At 35.4% G+C, this 27,270-nt stretch overlaps 1 long non-coding RNA gene and 1 pseudogene across 1 annotated transcript in view; one reads left to right on the forward strand and one right to left on the reverse strand.

Annotated features, from left to right (window-relative positions):
• Positions 1-27,270, forward strand: part of LOC123243724 — a 60,986-nt gene that overhangs the window by 25,672 nt on the left and 8,044 nt on the right. The gene's annotated exons all lie outside the window — the stretch shown is intronic.
• LOC123243723 lies at positions 13,160-14,226 on the reverse strand (annotated as a pseudogene).

The raw sequence follows: 27,270 nt of genomic DNA on the forward strand, positions 1-27,270 counted from the left end.
CACCATGTGTGTATATGGCTTTACATGTTTTCAGTAGCATAGTCATAGTCAATGTAAGTATACTATTCTTTTAGGTTTTAAAAACAATTTCAGTTATTTTTCATATCTATATTTCTTTGTGTTACTCATAATTCTCATGCTGAGTGATCTATTCCATTATTTTTATATACCCGTTTTCTCAGTTATTCCCTGTTTAGCTATTTAGATTGTTTTCAGTTTTTTCCCATTTTTTCCAGTAATAGGTTTGGTGAAAATAGTCAGAAGTGATTTCCAATAAGACAGTTAATACTCTTAGATTGGAATCAACTTTAATTTTTTATTTTGGTATTTTGGTACCTGAACCGTAGCTCATTTAGGACATTATTTTTCTAGGACTGCAAAAGGGTTGGTCTTTGAAATTCCACCAACTAATTGCAGAAAAGAGACTCATAACGAGATATCAAAAGTAACCGTAAAAGTGGAGCTATTACTAGAATTTCCATAAAGTGCAAACAAATACTTTGAGTCAAAGGGGTTGATGATGTTTTTGATTAAACAATGATTGGGCATGGCCCTAGGTGACACTTAAAAGACACAGTCCGGTCTGTTGAGGCAGGAGCCAGAAATTGGGGAAGCATTCAGTGTTTCACCTCTTGGCAGGAGAAGGGTTTTTCCTTTTCTTCTTTCCCCATCAACCATGGTCTCAGGAGAACTACTTACCTAGAAACACTCCATTTATCAGTTGTACTACCAGTTTTGGAGTGTTTGAGGCACAGTTGAGGGAGCAGAGATACTCCATATAGATATAGATGCAGAGAATCAGTCACTTGAGGCTGAAAGCAGCTTTTAAGAAAAAGACTTCTGGAGGAGAAGAGAGTCAACTATGGAATGAAGTGGGAGCTAATCTTTGATATCTAGAGTTAGGTAGTATAGGGGAGTATATACACAGAGACAAATGACATTGAACTCCTTGTAGTTCCAGATTTGTGAGTAGCCTTGGCCTTATGTATTACATCATTGTGTTAACATTGTACACTAACTTTGTGCCTATACTACCCATGTATTTGTGGGAGATTTAGAGGAAGAATGGGATAGCTTTTTTATTGCTGTTTTTCAGTATGCTTTCTTAGTAAATTTTTTTGCCACGATCTAATTATGTCTGCTGGGTAAGCATTGGTGGGAAGCATACTGGAGGGCCTGAAGCCACAGAACAGCATAAAACCTGTTAAGATAACTGCCTTCTAGGGACCAAACCCTTGAGTATTAGAGCCAAGTTGGAAAAATCACTAGATTGGTTGCTACAGGATCATCATTTAATCTTAAGCATTGGAAGAAATAGTCCATGCATGAATACTGCACTTGTATAACATTCCTTTTGAGGAATTATCTAGCCTTAGATTTAATACTTAGTGTGTGTTTAATTAGTAGAAGATCTTACTCTTTCTATCTTTTTTATCTCATGTTCAGAAGAAGGATGTGTTTGGCAGAGAAGAGCTTACAACACTGAGTTTGTTAATTTCTTCTGCCTTGTTCTTTCAACTGTAAGCGTCAAAATTAATATATAATATCTTTAAAATATTACATTTAACAAGATTTATTAATAATAACATAAAAAAGCTAGAGTAAAAAGCCTCCTTTCCCAGCTGCGCATGTGGAAAAAAGAGAACGAGAGGTGGAATTACCTACAACTATATATAAAATGTGACCATGCAGCATGGTGGAGAGATTAAAAGGAATTCTGGAAAATACCAAAGGACTTCTGGGGAATGAAGTCCAAGGGTTCAAGATTTCTGATTATACATTCCCCCCTGTGATCCTTTTGGGAGACTAGTCTCCCCAAAGGGATCATTTTAAACATAACCAACTTTTAAATTACAGTAATTTGGGGATAAAAGGGAAATAAGAGAGAAAAAGAACAAAATCAACAATTGCTACAGTGACAAAAAGCCAATTTGGGGGCAGTCCCCTTTGGCATAAAAGTATACATTCAAAACAAATGCATTCAAACTCCCATAGTTCAAATTAGTACATCCCAAAGTTCACTCTCGATCTTTTGGTGCAACATGTGGTCTCTGCAGGCATCTTTGTGGTGCCTTCTCCAAAAAGTTTGTTTTCTGAATTCTGAGAGGTAGTCTCTTGCTCTAAATTAGGCACAAATTCAAATAAAGTTCACAACAATAACATAGTCCTCCCTGCAGAGAAGGACAATAATACATCCCCCCCTGAGGAGGATACAGGGATCCACATAGGAATCACACAGTGATACATGGTCGAGTCAGAAGGCATATGAATCAATTATCAAAAACATCAGAAAATCTAAAGAAATTAAAAAATAACTTCTGAGTGAAATATAGAATATCAAAAACGTGAAAAAATTCTAGGAAAAAGGAAAAAAAAACTACAAATCACAATAGGTTCTTTTAGTGATCCATGTCCTATAAGCTTTGCAATGACAATCACTCACTAACCCAGTTTAGCAGTCTGGACTACAGTAAGTTGTCACATTATAAAAGAAAATAGAAAATAGAAAGAGACTAGATCTTGAAACAAATGGGAAATAGCATTCCTTGGTTTGACTCTTTCCTTTGCTTTCCGGGATAATGGAGCCAGAACAATTGATGTTATGTACTTGATATAGCATGTGGTACAAAGAAGTCCTGCATTTAACACATGTTAAAAAGACAGCTGCAACCTTGAGTCTCATACATGGTCAAGTCCTTGCACTCTTTGTCATCCCCTTAGGGTTGGTTTGGTCTCTTTTACCTTTTGTGTTCGTTTGGCATTTCACAGGTTAACTTCAGTGCTCCTTTGTGGTCCATTTCTCTTTGATTTAGACACATTCATTTCATAATATTTAAATAACTAGTGGCAGGTTGCCATAGTTAAAAGCTTTTTGGGTATGTATTTATATCCTAGGCAAATGGACATCTTAGCTTATTCTATTGCAAAAATCAAAACAGTCAAAAAAATCTTTTCAATACTGGTGACATCTGCTTCAAATGCAAAAAATGAGAGAAAAAATTAAATACTATATGACACATGTAGGAAGAGAAACAAAAATATAAAAAATGTGTGTATTTCACAATCACAGAGGTATAGAAGCTACTTTCCAAAAAAATAAGATTTATTTCCTCTTTAACTTGTCATGATCCACAGTGTGAGCGCAAATGATGTAGATAAAGCAATTCAAGAAAAAAGAAAAAAAATCTCAAAAGGCACATCAAGTCAATATAGGTTACTAATGCAGATATTCTTTTTTTTTGAGGTAGTATATGTGTTGTCCTACAAGGATATTTGAATATGAAATACAGACTACTATGTTTTGGGTCAGGAGAAAAAAAAATCAGGCTTATTCCCCAAAACTCTGATTTCAGATCCAATGATTTGGGCCCTCCCTGTGAAAAAACCTTCAGTAGGAGCCCAAAGTCAGCTTTAAAAAAAAAATCTGCTTGAAAACTAGAAGGGGGTGGAGCTGAATAGCACGGTTTTTTCTGTTCATGCTGTTTTCCCCTGCTGAAAAGTGGCTAGCACGGGCTTGAAAACCCTCATGGGGGGGGGGGCGATGTAAGGGGGAAAGGAAGGACTTATACGTCACCTCTGGGTCGGTGGGGAAATGGCACGAATGGCAGGCTCTGGTCTACGGCTGTCGGAGGCTGCGTCTGTGCGGGGGTGGTGAGATCAGCGGGGCTGGGTGGCAGAACAGTGGCAGCAGCAGCAGACAGAGAGCTGGCTCAAGCAGATGGGTGCAAGAAGTGACAGGAGAGAAAATGCAGCTTGCAAAATTTATCTACTCTATTCTTTTCTCTAAGGCTTAAATTTTATTTTTTTTTTTAGAATTCTATCCTTTTGTGGTATGCCAAAATAATGTGAGAATTAAAATTAATGTACAATATCTCCAAATATTATATTTAACAAGATTTATTAATAATAATTTGAAGAAAAAGAAAATAAAAAGTTAGAGTAAAAAGACAGCTTTTCCCAGCCATGCGCATAGATCGGAAAAAAGAGAACGAGAGGTGGAGTTACCCACAACTATATACAAAACAGGACCACACAACGTGGTGGAGAGATTAAAAGGAATTCTGGGAAATACCGAAGGACTTCTAGGGGATGAAGTCCAAGGGTTCAAGATTTCTGATTATATTATACACAACAATCAGAGAAAATGAACATAAAAGGAATCTGTTGGTGTTCTCCGTTAAAAAAAAAAATTATTGATCTTCATTTCCTTTAGTGTCCATTTTAGATCTTTACTATAATGTAACCGTAAGCTGGGCTCCTTTATGGCCCACATATCACCTTTTTAAGTGAAAGACCTAGATTCTTTTTTTTTTTTTTTTAAACCCTTACCTTCCACCTGAGTCAATGCTATATATTGGTTCCAAGGCAGAAGAGTGGTAAGGGCTAGGCAATAAGTGACTTGCCCAGGGTCACACTGCTAGGAAGTGTCTCAGGCCAGGTTTGAACCCAGGACTTCCCATCTGTAGACGTGGCTCTCAATTCACTGAGCTACTCAGCTGCCCCTGCCTAGGATATTGTCAATGATGACTTAGGCTCAAATGTAGATTATGGGATATTAGAGAAAAACATGATGGGGGAAAGTGGTTTTTGATTTAATAGTTTGGGCAGCCAGAGAACTGCACTTTTCTCTACAGTGTAAAAAGATCTACAGGAAAGTCCTTCAGTATGTTGAGAAGACCCTTTTGTAACCTCCATAAGAGAATCTGTACAAAAATTGTCCAGGATGAGATGGAGATGGCTTTGTGTTACAAACTGTATTGTACCTATATTCATGAAATCACAGATCTTTTTAGAATGAATGATTCTGATTTGTATGTAGTTTTTCTTTTTAAGTCTTACCTTCATAAGTTTGGATCAAAATCACTTTTGTTTATAGAGTGAGTAGATTACAAAAACTTTATATTTGGAAACGGTGCATATATAGAGAAAGGTTGCTTGTTAAAAGCTCAGAATGATTCTCTTATAAATATATCAATTTCCCTTTTTCAAGGAAGATCATTAATTTTATTCTAAGATTGGCCTGTTTAAATGATCTACTTAAAAATTATTTTAGATAGCTTATATTTTATTTATCCACTTCGTTTGCTTAAAATTTTTTTTTTTACCAATTACATGTAATTTTCCATTTTATTTAAATTTTCAAATTTCTTAGAGGAAAACCTCATAATAATCTGATAATTTAAAAATATTTTGTTCAGTTACAATTTATTTTGAATTTTCTTTTTCATTTTTTGATTTAAATTTGCTAATAATGTAATAAATTTTATTTGCTAACCTCCAAGTATATGGCATTATGTGCTTATTTATTTTGTTCTCTGTTTAATTATTTTATGGCCTGATTTTTGATGATCTACATTTTCTACTTTGCTTTGGTGTTTTATATTACCTTTTTTATTTCTTAAAAAAATTTGTTTTTAATCACCAAAGATCTGCCTTTTTATTCTCCCCTACCTTACCTCCACTGAGAATACACACAAAAGAGTGTTACAAACATGTATATGCCAACCAAAATAAATTTCCACATTGCAACCCATACCCTAATTTGTCTAATGCTATACTTCTTATTCTTGCTTCTCCTTTAGAAAGCAGGTAACATGTTTCATTTTTATTTTGGTGTTGAATGAAATGTATTTCTGTATGGAACTCTATTATGTGAACATCTGTGTGTTTATATAAAAATATGAATGTGTGTTTATATATATGTATGTATATATGAATGTGTTTGTGTATATTCTTCCTTCATTTTATTGGTTCATATGACAGTGAGGTTCAAGTGTCAGTCACTCCTTCCCTCCCCTTCCTTGTTCCCATAGATTTTATTTGCCCACTTTGATTATGTGAGATAATTTTCCTTAACCTTCCTTTCCTTCTCTCTTCTCCCAATGTATTCTCTCCATGACTTCTGATGATGATAGGAGTCCAACATGGACAAATATAATATCCTCACATTTGAATGTAAGCAGTTTTCCCTTTTTTAGTCCTTTTTTGTTTGTTAATATTTACCTTTTTAATATTTTCCTTCACTGCTGTGTTTGCACTTCAAACTTTTTCCACAGCTTAGTTTTTTTCATTAGGAACACTTTTTTTGGAGGGGAGGGGCAGACAGCTAGGTGGCTCAGTGGATTGAGAACCAGAGATGAGAAGTCCTAGGTTCAAATCTGGCTTCAGACACTCATAGTTGTGAGGTCCTGGGCAAGTACACAGTATTGATTCCAAGACAGAAGCTAAGGATTAAATAAAATAAAATTAAATCAAAATAAAATAAAATAATTAGGAATACTTTCGAAGTCCTTTATTTTATTAAAGATCAATTTTTCTTTTTTGTCTGTAGATTTATACTCAATTTTGTTGGGTAAATTATTCTTTGCTATAAGTCTATATCCATTGCTTCCTGGTATATCATATTCCACATTCTTTGCACCTTTATATATAGTGGCTGCTAAATCATATGTGATCTTGACAGTGGCTCCTTATTTTTTGAGTGATTTTTTTTTTACCAGGAAATTCCAGATTTTAGCTATAATGGTTCTAGGAGCTTTCACCTTGGAGTTTCAGGGGGTGACCAGTGTCTTTCCACCTTACTCTTTGATTCTGAGAGCTCTGGGCCATTTTCTTTTAAAATGTCTTGAAATATAATTTCTAGCTCCTGTGTTTTGGTCATTATGTTCAGATAATCTAATGATTCTTATCTTTGCTCTTTTCCATGTCAATTGGTTTGCTGTCTTCTGTTTGTTCCTTCCTTCCCCCATTTTGACTTCATTTTTATAGTCCTTATGGCCTCATCAAATCATTGACTTCTGTTAGGTCTATTCAAATTTTCAGGAGTTCATTGCTTGGGCCAGATTTTGTATCTTCTATGCCAAACTGTTAATTCCCTTTTTAGTTCTTTCTTCCATAGTTTTAATTTCTTTTCTAATATTTTTTCCTTAAGTTCTTTCATTTAATTAAAAAAACAACTTTTTGACTCTCAAAAAAAAAAAAAGGGAAAATATACTCTTTCTTTGGCTCTTCAAGAAATTTTAGTTGATATGAGTCCAAGGTGTTTTTTTTTTCTCTTAGGTTTTGATCATAGGTATTTTGGAGTCATTCTGTTGCTACCATAGTAGCTCTTTATGATGGGCTTCTTTTTTTTGTTTGCTCATTCTTCCAACCTACTTCCTGACTTTTGATTCAATTTTAGGGTTGTGACTCATCACAATTCTGGAGGGAAGGTCTGGGATGGTCCTATGGCTGCTTTCTTGGGATAGTGAGTGTTTTTATTCCAGAATCTTGGAGTCATGCTAGGAAACTGCCAACTTTCACTGCTCAGAATGATCTGATTCATGGTAAAGTCTGATTGTTTCCCTTCTAGTCTTAGTTCTACAAGTTCCTGACCTGAGTTGGGTCTGAGCAAGAGTATAGATTGCTATTAGACTCTGCTCCTGTCAGCCAACAAAAGTGGCAGAATCATAGGCTCCTTGTTCATCAGGATTCCTCTACAGGCTGGAATAGCTATTTGATTCTTTGTCTAGCTTTTTCTTTTGGTTTATTTTTAAACTCTTTCTTTCTTAGAATTGATACCAAGTATGTGTGTGTATGCATGTAATTGTTTAAATATCTGCCTTTTTAAATTTGTTTAGCTTATCTGTATGACTAAGAATGTGATCCATTTTTGTGAATGTTTTTGTATATTTTTAAAAAAGGATTATTTTTTGTTTATTAAGTTCTCTTCATATATCTATATATAAGTATCAATTCTTAGGCAGAATTGTAGCAAGGGCTAGGCAGTTAGGGTTAAATGGCTTACCCAGGGTCACACAGGTAGAAAATGTCTGAGACCAGATTTGAATTCAGGAAGATGAATCTTCCTGATTCTAGGCCTAGTACCCTATCCGTTGTGTCACCTAACTGCTTCTGTAGCTGGCTTTTGAACTTACTCCCTTGGTTAGGACCTCTTCTCATTCTGCCTTGGATCTGTGACCTGAAACAGGATGACAAAGCTGCCGGTTTGCATCTCTCCCCATTGTAGTGCCCTGTTACGGGCCTTGGGATGCCCAGGTATGAGTCTAGGACAGTGATGGTGAACCTTTTAGAGACCAAGTACCCAAACTGCAACCCTCGTGCTGCATGTGAGCACCCCCTTCCCCTGCCTTTCCCTAGACAGGGGAGGAAGGAAGTGCTCCCATTGGGCTGCTGGGCAGATGGGTGGGTGATGTGATAAATGTCTTCAAGTATGCATGGAGAGGGGGAAGGGAGCATCCCCCTCCTTGCAAGCATGCCATAAGTTCACCAACATGGGTCTTAGGCCCTCCTTCCCCAGTGCTGATACAATCTCTCCCCAGCTGAGAGTTGACATGTTCCCCGTACTGCCCAACCCATGGGTCCTTAATGTCCTTAGACCTCTTTGTTGGTCTTCTCTATGCTTGGCTCAGCCAGACAAAGGACTTGATTTTTTTTTTCTTACATCAGGAGTTGGTCTAGTGCAGTGATGGGCAAACTATGGCCTGGGGGCCAGATGGGGGGACCTGAAATGTTCTATCTGGCCACACAACATTATTCCTAATCTGACAAATACAATGAGTAAGATACAATACAATGAAACTTCGAAAGAGTTACCTTAGAAACAGACTGACAGATGGGCATTTCCTTTCCTTTGGCCCCCTCTTTAAAAAGTTTGCCCATCACTGGTCTACTGCATTTTAAAAAATATTTTTGGAGGAGTTAATTGCATTGCTTTCTATCACTCTGCCATTTTGGTTCCACCTCCCTTTTATATCACTTCCATATCCTTTTTTAATTTATATTTTATATATATAGATATTTAGAGTGCCATAAATTTGCCTTTTAGTATTGTTTTGGATGTCCATTATAAAGTTTTTCATACAATTTTTGTCATCATCTTTTAATTAATCATTATTCTATAATTCATGACTTAGGTGTTCAGTAAAATTTCTTTTTTTAGTCTTATACCTTTTGATCATATTATTAAATTATAATTTTATTATTTTATAGTCTTTCGATGTGAGTTTAAATACTTGCTTTTCTAAATTTGTCTAGCTTATCTGTATGACTAAGAATGTGATAAATTTTTATTAGTGTTTTGTATATATTTGAAAAAAAGTATATTTCTTCTTTAAGTTCTCTTTATATCTATTCAATTCAAATACTCAATTTAAGTCTTTAATGTCTCATATTTATTTTTGTTATTTTAATGGTTTGAGTAATAATTTCCTTGCAACATTGAGTTTTTCCTTAGTAACTTTAACTGCTCTTTAACTATTATGTATGGGTTGAATGAGGCAGGCCATATAATTCTGCATCACAGTATAGAGGTTACTCTTGGATCTAGAAGACTGTACCACCATGGCATAGGCCCTGGAAGGTACACCAACATGTTAGAATGGTATTGATTACAGTTTCTGTAACAGGCTTTATTTAATTCCCCAACGCCATCCCAGCTAAAATACGGGGAGCCTTATCATTAGTAATAGGGACATGCTAGAGGCATAAATTAGAAGATTGAAACAATTCCTATTCATGAGAAGTTTACTCCAAGATGGAGAAAACAAGTGTCTATGTGTGTGTGTGTGTGTGTGTGTGAATGTGTATGTATATATGTGCATATGTACATATAAACCTATGTATACCTATATGTAATATGTGTATATATATATACACACACATGTAAATATAGAATTAACATAAAGCTGTTAATAAGGCAGTTTGGAAGAGAAAGCATTAGCAGCTGGTAAATCAGGAAAAGCTTCATATAGAATATGGTATTTGAGCTACATCTCTAAGATTTTGTGACGCTGCTTTCTTTTTGTTGTCTTAAGGCCCTTCACACTGCCTGATCTTATGCCTGGAATGTTCTACCCTTTCACATTTGCCTTTTAGTGTGTTATTTCCTTCCACCTTCTGAAGGAGATCTTTTTTGGTCCTACTAGATAATGCTTTCCCCTTCAGATTTATTTTTATTTTCTGTGAATGTATCTTATATGTACCAAGTTTATTTGCATTTGGTATAATGTATATTTCTTTAGACAAACCACAGTTTTTGTTGTTTTTTTTTGCTTTTGTATCTTTAGTGCTTACAGTAAACCTTTGCACAGTAATGATTAAGTGCTTAATTAATGATTATTTTTTGATTTTTATAAATTCCCACGTAAGTTTTCTGATGTTATTTGATCCATGTTGTCTCCTCCCTTATTTTGCTCCACTCCTGTAACTGAGAAGCTGCATTAAATATGTAGGTTGTACATATTTAATAAATGTTTATTGCTGATTAATCTTTCTTCTAAACTCAAATTGCCTTTTTGAAATTAGAATTTTTATTCCCCATGCCCCCCCAACTGTTCCCTAATTCTCTTTGAGCTGATTTTTATAATCATAAATGCATTCTTAGGTTAATACAGGCTTTTCTTTTAACAGTCTTTTAATAACTTTTATTGTTTTTATGCTAGATTTTTTTCATTGTTTGATGGGTACATATTTTAAAAGTCATTTATATTCAGCTTCAGGAATCCTAACCCCTTTTATGTCATTTCAACCATTTTTATTCATTCCCACATGCCCAAAGGCTATTTAAAAATGTAAAAATACGAATTTTGAAAATATACTTAATAAAAGGATCAAAAACAATCTCAACAAATATTAATATGAAGTGAACATAGCTATTATTTTTGTAAATTTCAGTCTATGCTACTCTTACACATTGATTTTATGGACAATTTTAATAGCACACTATGCTTTTCCCAAGGAACATTTCTCAAATGTGTGTCTTCTGAATCGCTACAGACTTGATGTAGATAGACCTTAGTTGTTTTTGCGTGTGTTTTTTAACATTTTTCAAAATTATAGACTTAAGCATCAACAAAAACAATCAGACATAAAAATGAGCTAAGTGTTCCTTAAAACCCTTAGGATTTCACAAATTATAACCATTCTTGCTTGATTTATTATTATAAAGCCTCATAACTCAATTCAAGTTAGTAGTCATTTATTAGGTACCAATTCTCAGCCAAGCACAAATTTAAAAGAAAAAATGAAAACAGACTTTGCTTTCAAGGAACTGACATTCTCCTAAGGTTAAGAACATGTACACATATGTAAATATATAATTTATATAAAAACAAAGTGATTTCAGTGGAGGTGAGGTTAAGCTCTAGTAAATGAGAGGATTAGGAAAAGCTTTGCTTAGTAGATGACAATTAAACCAAACCTTGAAAGGAAAAAGGATTCTTAGAAAAGCAAGAACATTTCTGGCATGAGAGAATAACTTTTGCAAAAAAAAAAAATGATGGAGTCAGTAGTAGAATGTTGTGTATGGAGGCACAGAAAGCAGTCCAATTTAGATGAAATATAGTGTGGATGAGGGGGTGGGTAATATGAAATTAGTCTGGAAATATATAGGTTGTAGCTAGATTGTGAAGGTTTTAAAATACCATATAGGCAGTTTGCGGCTTACCTGAGGACAGAATTCCTAACCTAAGGTCCATGAGCTTGCTTTAAAAATTTTTTTTGATAGTTGTATTTCATTATAATTGGTTTCCTTTGTGCTCTTTATTTTATACATTTAAAAATATTATTTTGAGAAGGGATCCATAAACTTCATCAAACTATTGAAAGACTCAACTCAAAAAATGTTAAGAGGGGGCAGCTGGGTAGCTCAGTGGATTGAGAGCCAGGCCTAGAGACAGGAGGTCCTGGGTTCAAATCCGGCCTCAGACACTTCCCAGCTGTGTGACCCTGGGCAAGTCACTTGACCCCCATTGCCCACCCTTACCACTCTTCCACCTATGAGCCAATACATAGAAGTTAAGGGTTTAAAAAAAAATGTTAAGAACCTTGATTTAGAGGCGGTAGGTAGCATAGAAGCTTTTTTGAGCAGAGGAGTGACATGTTCAGACCTGTGTTTTAGAAACAGCAATTTGTCAACTATATAGAGATTTGAGCTGTGGTTTGTAGATTTTAAAATTAATATTCAATGCCTCCAAAGTATGATATTCATAAGGATTTATTAATATTAAATTAGAGAAATAGAGAACACAGGGAACCTTTCCCACTCACCTCATATGGAAGAGAGAAGCTAGGACCATGAGGACCGAGGACCCGTCACTACTCAATTCACGTGCAAGCGGGAGTGTGGCAGAGCGAACCCACATTATATACAGACCGAGTAACCATGCACATAAACAGAAAGGAAAAGGAATTGTGGGTAATACAGAAAGGCAGTTTGGGTAATGTAGTTTCAGGGGTTCAAGATTTTCCAACTATACAGGTTACAGAAATGGCCATGGAGTTAGGGAGACTTAGTTTCAAGTCATAACTGACATATACTGACCTTGTGACTAGTTAATTTATGCTCCTCCTTGGTGCTATAGGTAGCTCTGAAAGACTATAAGTTGCACGATAGATGTCAGCCTTCATTGGTAGAGTAAATTCTTCTCCCTGTTCCGTTTAGTGCCAGTTCCAGTGATGGATAGTTTGTAGAGGCAAGAGATGAGACAAAGGTAGATTTACTAGTATTACAAGGGGGCCTGAACTATTGTGGTGACCATGTGAGAAAAGAGAAAGGGGATTGATATAAGAGAATTTATAAAAGACTTGAAAACTGATGGCGTAAATGGTTAAGGAGAAGAGGGAAGAACTAAGGGTGACTCCTAGGTACTTTTCTTGTGGATTCTTAATTCTATCTCCAAAGTTAATTCCTTTCTCTTATCACTCCCTCTGTTTTCATAACATCTTTTTTTTTTTAAAACCCTTATCTTCCATCTTAGAATCAACTCTACATATTGATTGAAGGCAGTGGTAAGGGCTAGGCAATGAGAGTTAAGTGACTTGCCCAGGGTCACACAGCCAGGAGGTGTCTGAGGCTTGATTTGAACCTAGGACCTCTTGTCTCTTCTAGGTATGGTTCTCAATCCACTGAGCCACCCAGCTGTTCCCCTCATAATATCTTTTTTTTTTCCTTGTGGCATTTTATTTTATTGAAAAAAAAAAAAAACAAAAACAATAAGATGACCAAAAAGATCTTCCATCAAACCCTTTGGGCACTAGATTTGTATCTCTTTCCTTTCCTCTAAGCCTGTGTAGTACCAAAGTCCTAGATAACAAAAGAGTATTTACATACTGAGTGCAAAATAAATAAAAAATAATGGAACATTATTTGTTTCTAGATTCACTCTGTTTTCTTAGCCTTCAAAACCTTCTGCTTCATTTTTCTTTGTCTTTTGCGTACTTTTTCTTTTTTGTTTTCAAACTGACTTTGGGCTCTGGTTTCACAAAGAGTATTTCCACTGGCTTTTCTTCAGCTGGTGTCTTAAAAACATCATCAGTAGGATCTTCTGGAATAATAGTTTTATCTTCTTTCTTCTTGAGCCTCTGTACATCTTTGACTTGTTGTCTCTCCCTGTATTTTGCAGCTGTGTCCATTCTCACTATATGTCGATGCATCTTTGGTGACTGATAATGTGGATTTTCATATAAAGTTGGTCCTCCAAAGCTGCCTTGGAAAATCTTTATGAGATTCAAGACAAGACGAGGTCCAATTTCTACAAGAGCTGCATCTTCCTTTATGATCTGATAGTTACAAAACCAGATCCTATTGTCCATAATGGTGAAGGTAAACACATGGTCAACAAATGGTTGGCTCTTGGGATGATATTGAGGAGTACAAAAAATCTGAATAAGGAGTTCTTTTATCAAAGAATAATGTGGAGATTCATCAAAAGTAGGATCAAAAGACAGAAGAGGACGTGAACCTCTTAAACAGTTTCCAGTCATCTTTAACTCTGCCAAAGTATGAATATTCTGAACTAAGAACTTAGCTGAAAGTCCTTGTGGTGAATCTGAAAGCCACATATAGAGATCCTGCTTTTTCTTAGCTTCAAAATAGATACATTTATTGCAGTTTTTTATTTCAAAAACCTCATTAATTACAAACAATTTGTCCTTCGGGTCCATTTTGTTATCTGCTTTAGAATGAGGCATCAATGTTCTTAAATCTTGCATTAAGTGTCTTGATCTGAAATTTATTCCCCTTGATGAGAAGATAAGAACTTATTCCTTATTCTTCCATTTACCCTTGGATTTGGGGCCTAGGATGCGGTACTCCTCTTCCTCCTCTGCCTTCCCTGGGGCCAGAGGGAGCGGTTTGACCGGAGCTCTGGCCTCTTTCCCCTTCCCTTTCGGCTTCTTCGCCTCGGGACCTCCTCCTCCATGCTGCTTCCTCTTGATTGCCGCCATATTGCCTAGATTCACCTCTCCCGGCTGTCCCCTCTCATAATGTCTTTTTAAAGATTCCACACAGAACACCCATGGTCCTTTTAATCTGTCAAGGCTCTTCAATGATAACACTTTTCATTTCATTTCATAATTTAAACTCTAAACACTATCACATACTATATATTTATTATTAACTTATAGCTTTCCCTCAGCTCACAAATCTTCCTCCTTCCCATAAAATAGTCTTGAATATTACATCTTTTGTATTATTCCCTTACCCTGCCATTGGAAAAGAATCCCCTTCCCATATTGGAAGTCAGTATGCAACTTCCAACATTCTTCAGTTCAACTTCACAAAACATATACTACTTATCTTTTTGCTATCCTATGAATGTTTCTTATATTCTAAATTTATGAATGTTTAGCTATCTCTGTTATTTTGTTTTTGGCATTAGTGTGGTCACTGACATCAAGATATTAAAAACCCTATTAGAAAATTTTTAAGTACAACTTCTCAATGTTGTATTATGACAGTATTTGGGGAAGTTTTGTCTATTGAATGATTAGATTTTTCATTTCTGCCTATTGTGAATTTTAAAGAATAGGTTAGTGGTAACTGAATATCTCTGAGTGTAAGGGTTAAAAATTAAAGGTTGGACTAAATTTATGAGAAATGTGGTTGCCAAAATTAATTTCTCAAGTCAGAATGACTTTTTATGGTAGTTTATTTACAAAAGGAGAGTGAAAATAAAGGAAACATGGAAGAAGATAGAGTAAGGTATCTTAACTTAATACACTAAGTATTTTGCTCCAGCTAATTATTCCTCAGCCAGAGGGCCCTCAGCCTTTAGCCGAGGGCCCAGTGATGAATAATAAAGCAAGGGCTCCAGCCTTAAAGCCTCTTCCAAGACGGGCCTCTCTGGAGGCTAGTCCCTCCGGAAAGCCAGGAAAGGAAAGGAGTCAGCCTTTTCACTCACCCACATCATAGTCCTACAGGAAAAGGTCCAAGAGCTGCCTCATCAATGTCAGGGTCTTAGGTCCATGAAACAAATCCTTCACCATCCTCCAACTTGAACTCCAACTGGAACTCGAACTCTGAAAAACTCCCCCTTCACAGGAAATTACAATTGCTTTAAAGATGCTTCTTTGTGTTACTTCCTGTGCCTTCCTCCACTTTATGTGAACCAATCACATTCTTAGAGTTTTCTTAGGACTGCCCGGGGGCAGTCAGTCATTTTTGATTTGTCACCCACTTTTAGCACACGTGGTTTAAAGTCCTCTCCCCATTCAATGAGCATAGAGAGGGGTGTATATGCTTCTGATGATTAAACCTAAAAGTGGACAAGGGAGAGTTAATTCCATCTTCATAATCCACCCCTGTGATCCTTTGGGAGACTAGTCTCCCCAATGGATCATTTAACATAATCATCTTGTACCCCTAAAAATCTTCTAACTATAGGTGCATATAGCACTGCACCTTTTAAGGGGAAACTACAATAGTTAGAGATAAGAGGGAAACAGAAGAAAGAGAGCAAAACCAATGTTTGCTAGGCAAATTGACAAAAAAGCCAATTCTTTGGCATAAGAGTTTATATTCAAAATAAGTGTGTTCAACCCTCTTCAGTTCAATCAATTGCATCCCAAAGTTCATTCTGGATCTTCTGATGCAGTGTAGGTTTCTGTAGGCATCTTTCTCCACACAGTTCCTTTTCTAGATTCAAGGATTTGGCAAGCTTCTTTCCCTGAAATTTTTCTGATTTAAAATTTTAAATTGTGGGTTTTATAAAAATATGTACAATCTCTTCTGAGGGTGTTGACCAACACCTGGATCAACTCAGGATACATGGTTGAGATATGGGGTGTATGAGTCAATGATCAAAAGAAAAGCCAAAACCATAAAAAAGAAAAACAAATAGAAGAAAAAATTAAACAGAAAGAAAAAAAAATTCAAAATCAGAATAAAAATATCAAGAATCTATGTATATAAAAATTTCTGAGTAAACAAGAATAAATTCATACAGGCTCTCTAGTATTAGGGTCCAGTTAAAGTAAATTCTATCCCACAAGTCTGTAGGACAAAATGCAGTAACATTGCAGTTACCTGTTATCATCCAGGACTATAGGAAGTTGCCATACTATAAGAGAGAAAAAAAGGACTAGATTTTCTGTGTAAAAGGGAAGTGTGTTTCCCTAGTCTGATTTTACCTTCACTCTTAGGGATAGTGGAGCCAGGATGATAGCCAAACTTCGGTACTTGTCTAAATGTGACATGGGAAAGACCTGCTTCTAACATATGTCAAACAACCACAACCTTGAACCTCAAACAAGTTCTCTGTCTTGGTGTAGAATCTCATCAATCCCACTGGGATTAGTTGGTTTTGACCTTGTCCTTCTTGGCCTGTATAATGGCTCTTTTATTCCCTTCTCCTGGAATCAGACACAATCATTAATCACAGTCCCATTAACATTTATCAATAAATGGCAGGTTTCCATAGTCTAAAGCTTTTGGGTATGCATTAATATTAGAACAAATATATTTTAAACTTATATTACTGCAAAATCAAAAGATTAATATTGATTATATATACTTTAGGTATAAGAAATAAGAAAAAGGGAAGAAAAACAAATATTTTATTAAAATAAAAAGAAAAGCAATAATAAAATAAAATTTTAGAAATTCAGTGTGCAGCTTGCCTATGGACTTTTATCTCCAATGTATGTGTCAGGATACAGTCAATCAGTTTCAATAGAAGGTACTCTCTTTACATGTGAACAATGAATCCAGGAGTTCTTTTTTCCAATTTTTATAGCTGTTGGAGTGATTAACAATATTTGAAACAGACCTTCCCAGGAAGGCTGAGTTGCTCTAGTGTGCTGGAAATTCTTTATGTATTCTTTTGTTCTCTTTCCCTTTTATCCCCAAATTATTGCAATGTTATGTTTACATGATCTATTAGGGAGCCTCGCCTCCCAAAGGATCTCAGGGGTCTGTACAATTAGAATCTGTTACCCTAAAAAAACCTAAGATTCCCAGCACTCTACTCTCTTCCTATTGTTACGTGCTGATGTAGCAGGATATAAATTCTATGGAGTTCTGTCTCTTGCTCTTTTGTCTTCCTGTCGCAGCTTTGGTGGAGCTGACTTTTTGAGCAGGTAGAAAAACTTAGTCACATGGTTCTATTTTATTAGATAATAAACTTTATAAAATATAATACTTGAAGTATTGGACATTAATTTAAATCCTACATTTAGATATATAAATTATTTGTGCCCAGAACTGTCTTGGAAAGTTCAATTGGATTTTTAAAAAGTGACACTGAAAAGTTTGGTGAGTAAATTACTTAACATAATTCTTTGCAGAAGCTGAAAAATTTTAGATAAATCTGGAGTTTCATATGAAATAAAAATGAATCTCACTTAATTGTTTATAGTCTCTATCATCACTCTTTGTCCTTGAGAGTGAGCATATTAATCATTCTCTTTTATGTTGAGAACTTTAGAATCTTGGTGCCAATAAAAAGAGATTCAGAGAGTAAAGGGACCAATAAATAGTAGAATTTGTATCTAGCCAAGATTGGTACATAATGCTCTAAGAGTGAAACATATTGAGATCTATCTGTTATATGAATACAGTGGTGCCCAATTCATTTTAAAAATTCTTTTTATGCCCCTACTTTGTCCACAATGTTGATCTGGGAACATATAGACTACACCCTTACTTTGTTTCTTATTTACCTTATCAGTGGAGAGGAATGATTGTGTTCTTTGATTTCTGAGTTTGAAATGAAATATATTTTCTTAACTTTTAGTAAGTATTTATTAAGCAGTTACTATGTGCCAGGCACTTGTACTAAGTGCTGGGGAAGCAAAGAAAGGTAAAAAATAGTACCTCTTCTCATGGAGCTCACAATCTAATAGGGTAGACAACATGCAAACAACTTTGTACAGACAAGTTATGTACAGTAGAAATTAGAAATAATTAGAAGAGAAAAAGCACTAGAATCAAGGGCAATCAGAAAAGGCTTCCTGTAGAAGAAAGGATTTCAACTGGTAGAAAGACAGTAGTCAGAGATGGGGAGAACCAATTGAAAATACTTAAAATTTGAAGACGGTGTGTTTTGTTAGAGAAATAATCAGGCGGCCAGTATCATTTGATCTCAGAATATGTGGGAGTTAGAGGGTGCAAAAAGGATTGGAAAGATGGGAGGGAGCAGGTTATGATTTTATATTTGATCTTGGAGTTGATATAGAACCATTGGAATTTATTGAGTAGTGGAGTGTTATGGCCAGACGTATGTTTAGAAAGATTACTTTGCCAGCTGAGTGGAAGATGGACTGGAGTGGGGAGAAACTTGTGATAGGGAGACCAACCTATTGGCTATTGCAATAGTATGAGATGATTAGAGCCTTCACCAGTGTGGTGACTGTGTTAAAAAAGAGAAGGTGACATAGCAGAGAGATGTTAGGAAGGTAAAATCTACAGGTCTTGACAATAGACCAGATATGGATGGCAATCTGTCAGAGATCTCATTTATATCTTATGATTTCAGCTATCGCCTCTATTCATACTACAAACATCAGTCTTCTGGACTATTGCAATAGCCTCTTTATCTTCCTAAATTCAGTCTCACCTCTAATACACCCTCTCTAATATTCAAATTGATTGGTCTTAAAGCTTATGTCTGAGCAGATTACTCTCCTGTTCAAGAAGTTTCCTGTAGTTCTTTATTACCTTTACTTTAGCAAACTTATCAATTTGGCATTTAAAGCCCTTCATTTTGGTTTTAGCTTTCCAGTTAATTTACTCTCTCTCTTGTGCTTTCTGTTTCCAGTTCAACTGGATTTCTTTTCAGTCTGCATACATTACATTATATCTTTTGTCTCAAGGCTATCCCCTCTTGTCTGGAATGCTCTGACTCCTCACCTCTGTCTCTTTGAATTCTTAACTTCCTTCAGTGTTAACTGTGTTACTTTTTTGTAAATAGAATTAGCTCTAGCCCATTCATAGTCAAAAATCTATTTACCCTAGGCGTCTAGATTATATCATCCCCACCTCCCTCAGGGGGAGTGGAGATAATTTAATCACAGGTGACAATAAGTATGGGTTACAACCTGGTATAGTTAGTTTGGGAGTTCTGGCTTTGGACTTGGGGCTGAAGGTACTTGGCTGAGACCTCAGAATGCTTCTACTCTGAATTGTCATGTGGGTAAGTTAGGCTGACTTCCTTGGGCCTGCCTTGGAGTTTCCAACCTCTACCTTAAGTAGGCTTATAGGCTCTCTGATTTCTAAAGTCTTGTGGCTTGTAACCTAGTTTAATTAGTTTTTAAGCCTCTCTCTCCGTCCAGGCCTCTCCAGGCCTGGACTGGCCTCTCCCTCTCTCTATTTACCTACCTTTTACCTTCCTAATTGTAAATAAACTGCCTTAAACTGGATGCTGACTTGGGTCTATTTTAATTATGGAATCAATCTGAATTGTTGATTCTTGGCGGCCATATTTTAAATATATATTTATAAAATACCTAAAAACTTACTAAGAACCATTCCTTTTTTAATTTCCTAAGTTCCTTTGTACCTTCTCCTTTCCCTCCTCAAGGATAAATAGATGCTTTTTTGAGTATATATCTTATATTTACTTACCTGTAACAGTACATATTTCTATAGTAGGATTGAGGATCATCTCCCTTTAAAATTTTTGTCCCCAGGTCCTAACCCAGTACTTGGCCCTCATAATAGACCCATTATTGAGTTTTTCTTTGTTGACTGACTGATAGAGTGCTGCTGGACTTAGGATCAGGAAGACATATTCAAATTTGGTTTTTGACACTGTCCAATGGGAAGTCACTTAGACTGATGTCATTTTGCCTTTTGAAACTTTAGTTTACTCATCTAAAAAATTGGAATGCTAACAATGTTTATAGTATTGACCTAAAAGGAAAATTGTGAGGTTCAAATGAAGTAATATATTTAAAATGTTTTATAAATGACAGAGTCATTAGGTTATTATTCCTTTTAGTGCATGATAGTGATTTTCAAGAATCTCTATACTTGAGTTATAATATTGTAGAATTATTTTGCTTCATCTTCTTTGTTATTAACTATTTTCTTTTTTCTTCTAAAGAATTGTCTCCATTTTCTTATTTCTTTATATTTACTTGTTTGTTTACTTTTTTTAATGTGCAATAATTCATATCATCCACACACATTCATAGGTGTCTACTTATCTTTGAGCATTGCAGTACATTTTATGTAACTAGAAGAGACTAGGGTGACATATACAATTCTTCATTTTCCAATGTGAAACAGTATCCACATGAATTCAACCTTGCTCTGGCAATTGTTTAGCAATCAGTACTATAATAGAAGAACCAAGCAACATAGGAAGAGATGATTATTCTCAGAATAAAGCCAAAGTGGTCCAACAGCAAAAGTAATTAAGACAGATACAAACTAATATATTACAGTTAAAGATCTGAATTTCTCATATGTATACCAACTTTTTTTTAGAAATCTCTAGTTCTCAAATGTTGAGAATCATTCAGGCTATTTAAAATGTACAGAAAGTTTGTTTCAAGAAACCAAATAATACTAACACTTAGAAAAACTCTTCCACTGATGTTGGAAACATTTTCATGAACAGATAGTATTTCAAAATGAAACCTTTTACGTTAAAATGTAGAGTGGTCATTTTTGTGCCAAATGTCTCTTTTTATTGCCCCATGTTCTCTCAATCTCTTCTGCTGCTTGAACAGATAACTCAGAGGTACAGGTTAAGACAAGTAGATGAATCAGAAGAGGGAGAGAAGGAACCTGATGGTCAGTCCCATAGTAATATGTTGGTGTTGAAACTGTATGAAATGGAAAAAATAATCAGAATCAAATGTAGGCACCTATGAATGTTTTGGTTGATGGATGAATTCTCTTTGAGAGAGGTTTTTTCCTCCCTCTTTCAGCCCTCCAATCAGAAGGGGGAAAGAAAGTGAGGAGTATCAAAGCTCATGCAATTTCTGTCATGATGAGTTTCCTGGATATGAACTTTGTTGGGGATTAGCAGTGGGGAAGGTAAGGTAGGAGTTGTCATTGAGTAGTTGAATCCAACCAGTGCACCTAGAGGGAAAAATTATCTATTTTCCCATAGACGGATTCTCTCCTAGTTTCTGGGTTTTTTGTTTGTTTTTGCCATAAGATAAAGAACTTATAGATATTTTTATACATAGGAGCCCTTTTTTCCTCCCCTTTCTTTACCCTTTGGGGATATAATCATAGTAGTTGTATCATTGGGTCAGAAGGTCCCAAGACTTGACTAATTTATAGTTTCACCAACAGTGCTTCATAATGTCTCTTTCCCCATACCCTTGTCAACAATAAATACAGATATTTCAAGAAGCCATCTTTTGGATTGAAGGGGGGGTGTATTGTACTTATTTTTCAGTTATTTCATTGGGATGCTTTCAGTATTAGAATTACTTTTTTTTAAAAATTTAAACATTTATTAATATTCATTTTTAACATGGTTACATGATTCATGCCCCTACTTTCCCCTCCACCCCCCGCACTCCCCCCACCCATGGCCAACGCACATTTCCACTGGTTTTGTCATGTGTCCTTGATCAAGACCTATTTCCAAATTGTTGATAGTTGCATTGGTGTGGTAGTTTCGAGTCTACATCCCCAATCATGTCCACCCCAACCCATGCGTTCAAGCAGTTGTTTTTCTTATATGTTTCCTCTCCTGCAGTCCTTCATTAGAATTACTTTTTAAAGTAGCTCTCTGAGATTTTTAGGTCAGATTATCATTTGGTATGTAATGTAACTAGTCCTATGATTTCATTGATAGAAGGAAGTGTCAATGAGGAAACTACCTTTATCAAGTCAGGGTGACTTTTCCTCTGAAACTTAGAGTCTTAGAGATTTGTCTAGAATATCTAAAGGTTAATTAAATGGCTGGTCCAAGGTTATTTAGTTAATGTGTCTTGAGTTTCGATTTGATTCCAGATCTCCCTGATTCAACATCCAACTCCATATACTATAGCACATCTGTCATTAAGTATGTAGTAAGTATCATTAGACCTCAGTCACTGTAAAAGTGAAGTAAAGATTTTTGTGCTAGCAAGATATGCAAATAACTACTTATTAATAGTGTCAGGTAAAATTATATTTGGTGTGAGATTCTCAGGGCATAAAAGGTGTTCCAAAGGGAACCAGGAACTATCTTTTTTTTTTTTTTTTTTTTTTTTTTTTTTTTTTTTTTTTTTTTTTTTAAACCCTTGTACTTCGGTGTATTGTCTCATAGGTGGAAGATTGGTAAGGGTGGGCAATGGGGGTCAAGTGACTTGCCCAGGGTCACATAGCTGGGAAGTGGCTGAGGCCGGGTTTGAACCTAGGACCTCCTGTCTCTAGGCCTGACTCTCACTCCACTGAGCTACCCAGCTGCCCCTAGGAACTATCTTTTAAGCAGTAATTGGAACTATTTTGTAACCACTAGCTGGAACTACCTGGAATCTGTGGTTACTTGTGAATTGTCAAAAATGTACTTGAAAGAGTTTACACTGTAATTAGTAGCAAGGGTTTTTTTTGTAGTTATTTTGGCTAAAAGAAATATGTAGATCATAATATATTTGTATTTGAATATATAATGAATTCAGCAAGAGAAACATGTTTGTTTTAGCATTTGTTGTAGTAATTATCTCTTTTACTTATATTTGATATTATTAATTTGATGCTATTCCTTCTTGAGTAAAATGCAATGTGGATTTTAATTTAAATTCCTAGCCAGGAAAATTCAATTAAAAATTTTTTTTTCTGTACTCAGAAATTTATATCTGAAGGCTTCTAGAATATTCTTTTCAACACATTCCTCTTTGGTTTTTGCTTTTTCCTTGAGTTTATCCCCAGATTGTTCTTCTTTGCCCACATCTGCTTCATCCCCAACAATCTGCTATCCTTGAGCAATTTTGAAATCTCAGACTCTATAGAGAATTGTTGAGAGATAATAACTTTAATTATTCTTTAGAGGCAGAAATCCCCAGTATGAGAATTGAAATTGGACATCATTTTGCCTGACAAAACACAGATTCTGATAATATAATGATTTTATTTACATTTTATATGTAATTTATAGCATATAGATCTTTGAGTTTGCCATATGATAAAGACCATGACATTAACTATGATCTATTATTATTTGTAAAAATTTCTTAATGATATTTATTTATTATGTTATTTGTTTGGATATGTTTTCATGATATTGATAATGATATTTATTTGGATATGTTTTCTGAACAGTTAAATAATAGGAAGTTATCCCAATTCTATGACATCTGAGCTCTGATGTTAAAACAATAAAAATATAGTTAAAATTATATTTTCTTTAACCAAACTTTTTTTGGTATTTAATTAAAAATATTTTTATGTTTCTCCCCAAATCATTGTTTTTTAAAAAAATCTTTAGTTTCCATTTTAGAATAAATATTGTATATTAGTTCCATGACAGAAGAGAGGTAAGGGCTGGGCAGTGGGTGTTAAGTGACTTGCCCAGGGCACACAAGGAGGAAGTGTGTAAGGCCAGATTTGAACCCAGGATCTCCATTCTCTAGGTCTGGCTGTCTGTCCACTGAACCATCTAGCTGCCTCCTAAATTACTTCTTTTTTTTTTTTTTTTAAGTCTATGCTAATAGAAAGCAATTATTTAACTAGAAATAGTTTGAAACGTTAGGCCATAAAAAATCGAATAGGATAGAAGGTAATCTTACATCTTATAGCACTCAGTATAGTGTCTTGCATTTGATAATGATGTGAACTTAAATTGTGTGTTTTGATCTAGGAGTTATCTATAGGATTGACATTTGTTTTCTTGTTCCACTTGGTGTCCATTTCATTCCCATCACATTGGACTTCTTGCTCAGAAACATTTGTGTACCCACATGTATGTGCATCTTTGTGTATATGTGTGTGTGGATATCGTCTCAAACATTTCTTATGTTTGAAAAGTGCACCCTATGTATATGTGTTACTGCCCATGAATGGCTTTAGACTTTAACTGCAACATAACTGATTTACCCAACATATAAAATATATGATACTGAAAGTAGACTTTTCTGTCATGAAAATGTCTATTTATACAAAGGAATTTTAAAAATTTGACCTTTTTTTTTGTTTTCCTGAATATTGAATGTTAGGTTATTTACTTCTCTCATATCTACTTCTGATTCTCATGAAAGGTAAGAGCTGTAGTTGGTGCGAAGAGTTTCTTAGTTTCATAAATATAATGGATGCATCTCATATCTATAGTAGGTTCTTTTTATTTCTGAAGACTTGTTCATTCCTTTTGTTTAAGACTGTACTCTCCTAAGGGTGAGGATTGCATTTTTTATGTGGTGTACAAAACTACTTTTAAAAAGATGAAATAATGATTAGAATTGGAGTTAGGGGGGCAGCTGGGTAGCTCAGTGGAGTGAGAGTTAGGCCTAGAGACAGGAGGTCCTAGGTTCAAACCCGGCCTCAGCCACTTCCAGCTGTGTGACCCTGGGCAAGTCACTTGACCCCCATTGCCCACCCTTACCACTCTTCCACCTATGAGAAAATACACCGAAGTACAAGGGTTTAAAAAAAAAAAAAAAGAATTGGAGTTAGGCCAAAATGTAGAGGTTAGCATTTTTTATTCTCAGTGTAAAATGACATTGAATATGAATGAATGAATGATCAGATGGCTTCTAAAAAATTATGAAAAGGGGTTTCCTACTCTCAATCTGTTTTTGTTCTTTCTTGAGGAGAGGCAGTATGGCAGAGTGCATATAGAGCTGGTCTGAGAGTTGGACATGGGTTGAAGTCCTGCTACTGGCCCACACTGGTTTTGTGAAACTGAGCAAGTTCTTCAGTCTCTCAGGGGATTAGGCAGTTCTCTAAGACTGTGCATATAGAGCTGGTTCTAATCTGTCTTGGTTAGGTTTATCTGGAGTCCCTGTGCCAATGCAATCACAGGATTAGACCAAAAAATATATATTTTTCCTTCTCTGAAAGAACTTACCTCTGGAGCAGCTGCTTTTACATATTAAAAAATATTTCATGAGTATTTAGTTGTATGTATTTTTCATTTCAAAGAGAAAAGTTAAGTGGTTACTGTTCTTGTTTTATAAATTAAGTTGAGGAAAGGAATAAGCATTCATACAGTGACTGCTACATATTAGGTACTGTGCTAAGAACTTCACAAATATCTCATTTAATGATGAAAATGAAGCATAAAGAGTAAAAGTGATTTGACCTGCCACCTATAATGACTCAGGGCATTTGTGGAAGTTTTGCCATCAGACTTTTTCTACTTAGACTGCTTGTTTACTTTAACTGTGTACTAGGATCATTTTTTAATGTTGTAGAACATGATCCTATTGTACCAATGTGTTATTTGCATGAAGTGTCAATGTTTTCCATAAAACATACAAAATCAATTCTTAGTTATCATAATTTAAATTGAAGGGTTATACAAAATCTTTTTGTTTCTGTCTATCCCACCCTCCTTCCTTTCTCTCTCTTCCTTCTCCCTTCCCCCTCCCCCCTTTATTCTTTGGACGATGGATTGAAAACTTTATACTCTAACTATGGTACTATTTTATATGTGTGATTAGATGATAGCTATTAAATGAGGTATTATCTCATTTTGAGAAATATATTTCTAACTTCTCTTTACATAATTAAAAAATACCTCTTATCTTCTGTTTTAGTATCAATTCTCAGACAGAAGAGGGGCAAGGACTCAGCAATTGGAGTTAAGTGACTTGCTCAGCATCACATAGCTAGAAAGAATCTGAGACTAGAGTTGAACTCAGATCCTTCTGACTTCAGGCCTGATGTTCTATTCATTGTGCTACCTCAATATTCTTCCATTAATTCTTAACAGATTAGTAATGTTGTTTAGCGGCTTTTCTACCACAGGAGAATGCATCATGGTGTCACCTTTAGTTTCATAAATTTTCTATTTTTTCATATGCAATATTCTTTTTTAAAATTCAAGGATATTTTATTTTTCCAATTAATGTGAAATGGGTGAATTAAAGCTAAGATAAGTAAATTGTTTGTGCTCAAAGGTTTAGACCAGTGCTGATCCCAGTAGTAGGTGTTAATAGGCTGTAGGCCCAGATGTTAGGCCTCACCTGCAGGTTGATGAAGTTCAGTGCAATCTGACTGCTTCTTTTGATGATATAAACAGTAAATTGGTTTATTCATTAACTCATGAAGGGTAGAGAACCAGAGGGAAAAGTGACCCTAATCTTCCCCTCTAATCTTTTCCTAAAATCTATAGATTCCTCACAGAGTCCTCTTCTGGATCTTGAAGCTTCCTAGTTTACTCTCTGTCTATTTAGACCCCACTATCTAATTTCCTGATCTAATCTAGTCCTCAAATTATTATTTTGAATAATTAGTCTATCAGTAGTAGATAGGTACAATACACTGGGGATTCACCAACTTGACCTGAGCCAAGTTGGCTCCGGCCTAAATTTCAGACAGGTCACAGGGCTAAGATAAGATTCTTCTTAGTTGGCACCAGATCTCAGGAACTTGATTTAAGACTATAGTGAAGAAAGGTGGATAGGATATCTCTCTTGATGACTCGATGTCTGGATTGCAGAATCACAGAAAACAGGAACCAAATGGCTTCCAAGGAAAGTCAGGTAACCTCTCTCTTGGATAGACCAATGGCAGAAAGTGCTCTCTCCAAACTCCTTGAAGAGACAGGAACACTCCTCAACTGTTTCCGTGAGTTTCCTTTTATACGGTCCTCATACCCTAGAATCTTCTCCTTTTGGTTTCATGCATGTGCCAGCCATTTTCTGCAAAGTCCTGCACCAGACTTTTTTTTTTAAGATTTAAATATTGTATTTTTTTAGAAAAATTTTCCATGGTTACATGATTCATTTTTTACTTTCCCTTTCACTGCACCAGACTTTTGCAGACACTTTTACCTGTTTCTCTCTCTCTCTCTCTCGTTCTCTCTCTCTCTCACACATGTAATAACAGTTTTCAACATATTTTATGAAATTTTAAGATTCAAATTGTCTACCTCTCTTTCTTCC

Source organism: Gracilinanus agilis, chromosome 4, assembly GCF_016433145.1.
Source record: "Gracilinanus agilis isolate LMUSP501 chromosome 4, AgileGrace, whole genome shotgun sequence".
NCBI classification, from domain to species: domain Eukaryota; kingdom Metazoa; phylum Chordata; class Mammalia; order Didelphimorphia; family Didelphidae; genus Gracilinanus; species Gracilinanus agilis.